Source organism: Echinops telfairi, unplaced genomic scaffold (assembly GCF_000313985.2).
Source record: "Echinops telfairi isolate 266 unplaced genomic scaffold, ASM31398v2 ScPeMD7_7409;HRSCAF=8447, whole genome shotgun sequence".
Taxonomy (NCBI): Eukaryota; Metazoa; Chordata; class Mammalia; order Afrosoricida; family Tenrecidae; genus Echinops; species Echinops telfairi.
Genome location: NW_022111309.1, coordinates 17,083,471 through 17,086,566, shown reverse-complemented (window position 1 = coordinate 17,086,566; position 3,096 = coordinate 17,083,471). Strand labels below are relative to the sequence as shown.

At 45.7% G+C, this 3,096-nt stretch overlaps 1 protein-coding gene across 1 annotated transcript in view; it reads right to left on the bottom strand.

The window, feature by feature from the left end:
* Window positions 1-3,096, bottom strand: part of ABHD2 (abhydrolase domain containing 2, acylglycerol lipase) — a 127,873-nt gene that overhangs the window by 97,953 nt on the left and 26,824 nt on the right. Inside the window, exon 2 of the mRNA XM_004709872.3 lies at window positions 1,380-1,479. The gene's annotated coding sequence lies outside the window, so the exon portion shown is untranslated. The remainder of the gene's footprint in view (window positions 1-1,379; window positions 1,480-3,096) is intronic.

Here is a 3,096-nt window from a genome sequence, read left to right as displayed (position 1 = left end):
GGAACATGGAGACCAAAAGAAAGGGCTGGGCCTGGATGTTTTGATCAAGGACCCAATGGCTAGTTCTTCATCAAAAGGAGGAAAACTGTGGACAGAATTTCAAATTCTTACGGAACCACGACTTACGGAATTCCCTGAGACCAAGTGAACCCCTGAACCTATGGCCTGGGGACACTTTGAAAATCTTGATTCTGCAAAGTCATTTTAAAACAAAACAGCAGTTTAGTTCAATTACTTAGGAATGTTTGCCTTGAGCATTACATTCTTTCCAAGAATTATCTGAGATCCAACAGACAAAGCACAAGGAGCGCACTAAGGATCAGAGAATCTAAGTTAAGGAGGTGGAACAATACGGGTGGTGACGCAAGGTGAATTGCTTTGCTCAGTGAATTGCTCCTATGTCAAACAGGTGGACGTATTGTTTTATATATTTTCTCCAGAATGACTAAATGAATGAATGAATTTGGCCCAATTTCAAATCAAGGCTGGATCTCAGGAGATACTTTCAGCTGCATCAACCTTTGCATTGAACGCTGACATTTTCCTTAAAACATAATTCTCGGTGTGCCACTCGTACCTGGGTCCGTGTCAGCAACTCCCTGACATCGTCTGTGAAAGTTTCTGCATCTACCCAGTGTTCTGGAGAGAGGGGTTCACAGCTTTAATTGCATCCTCAAAGGGGTCTCTGCCTGACTGCAGGGCACTGCCCCAGGAGATGCTCGTCTCTCCCCTGTTGGTGCCCTGCTGCCTGTGCCACTCAGACAGACAGGGAGCAATATCCAACAGGATGCAGCTTGTCAACACGGTTGTTTGGTTTCGATCCAGCCTTTTCTATGACGCGAATCATAATGGGAATGAAAATAGACGTCCTTCCTTGTCTTCTTTGTTGGAATGGGAACAGAGCAATGCAGCAGGTGGCCTGACCCGTTTCCTTGCTAGCCTGCAGAGGAAAAACTTCGCACCCAACCAAATGAACTGCGCACAGTGCTTCTCAGGGCTGTAATCTGTTCGAAGGTTATGGCCACACCTTCCTGTAGTGGAGGAGCTGGTGGTTTCAAACAGTGGCCTTTCGCTTAGCAGCTGAGGGCCTGAACCAGTGGGAGAGGTTGAATGAATTAAAATAAACACGTCCTTCCCTTCCCGTCTCTCGCCACTACCCGCTGACACTGGGCTGGGTAGAGGCGCAGATAAGAGTCACGCAATCCATACCTAGTTCTCTGGTTAAGAGTCACGCAATCCATACCTAGTTCACAGGTTAAGAGTCACGCAATCCATACCTAGTTCACTGGTTCAGAGTCACGCAATCCATACCTAGTTCGCTGGTTAAGAGTCATGCAATCCATACCTAGTTCGCTGGTTAATAGTCAGACAATCCATACCTAGTTCGCTGGCTGCTTTCTGCGGTGGGTATTAGTTATCCTTGGAGAGCTGTTTGGCTGGGCCTGGCAGGTCAGATCTCTCGTTCAAACAACCTGAAGACTGAACAAGAGGGTCATGTTTTAAAGAGGGAGAAACAAACCATTTCAACTAGAAAAGAGAAAGAACAAAAGCAATCCAAACTACACAGGAGCATGGTGTTAGCTGCTCTGTGTTTACAGTCTTAGGGAAAAAGACAACTTCTTTAAATCAACAGGCAGCCCACACTCATGGACACATGGCCATTTCCAAAATCCTGCGGGGTCTGTACATCGCAGGTGGTCACGCTCTCTTGGTTTCCAGCACAGTTCTCTGCTGCGCGCCTAACTCTGGCTGAAACAAGCACATACCATAGGTCTTCTTTACCTCATACTAGAAATGCTAACAGGACAGAGATCAGCTCCCTGACCAATTAAACCACTTAGCCTGTCCATTGACTCAATCCTCTGCTTCCAAACAAAAGGGGGAGGGGGGGGGCGGTATGTAAAAATACAGATTTTTAAAAAGTTATTCATTTATATTGTTTTACATAACCTTATCACCTTCAAAGCACTCTCCATTACATTTAATACATTTGTCAAATCTGCAATTCCATTCTGGAAACATTTTTCAAACTCATCTGTTTGGATAGCTGACAGCACCTCCGTTTTTTCTCCTTCACCTCTTCTATGTTGTCAAATTGCTGTCCTTTCATGACCCTCTTCATTAGAGGAAACAAAAAGAAGTTGCAAGGAGTGAGGTCAGGTGAGTAAGGTGCATGCAGCAAGAAAGGCATGCTGGGTTTTTTTTTTGCCCAAAACTGGAGCACTGAGATGGCTGCATGAGCAGGTGCATTGTTGTGGTGGTAAAACCAGTCTGCCACAAATCAGGTCTTTTTTTGTCACACACTGTTATGCTATCTTTTCAGAACCTTTCAATAGAAAGCTTGATTAACAGTCTGATCTGGTGGGACAAACACCAAATGCAGTACAAGTTGACATTTTCGTCCTAAGCAGGGAAAATTTCACAGCCACATTCTGTTCTCTTAAATCGGCCATTACAAAAAACAAGGTTTGAGTGAAACTACTTTCACAAAAAAATTCACTGTGACCAAAGAGAACCTTCCCAGGCGACACCACTGGGTGCACTAATTCAGAGCGAGTTGCTGGATGCTCACCTGGTGGGAAAATGTGTATCAGGAAAGCTCCACCCAGAGGAGCATTTTTCTGGGTTTTTCGGGGGGTACCCCTCAGATAGCTGCTGTGTTAGGAGAAAACTGAATCTAGACAGTGTAAAGGGTACAGTTGAGCTCCTAAACAAGCTATCAGAGAAAGGGCTGCATCATAGCCTGCAGAGATGGAGTCCCGACTGGGGCCAGACACGGGTTACAGAAGGGTACCCCCGGGAGATGGAAGCACTCATAGTAAACTGGGGAGCCAGAGCCCGGCCCACAGCAAGAAGCCCACTAATAGATATAGGATCTCCAAAGCAGCATAGGAAATTTTAAAGAGAGAGAGAGAGAGAACATGGGTGGTGGTTGGGGGTGGGGAGGTGCTGACAGGCAATGTTTATGTAACACTCTACATGTGGCAAGCCTGGCTTTTCATACTTTATATATACTAGCTCAGTTCATTCTCACCACAGCCCTATGAAGTAGACATTATCATCACTCCCCTTCTACAGGTGAGGAAACGGAGGCAA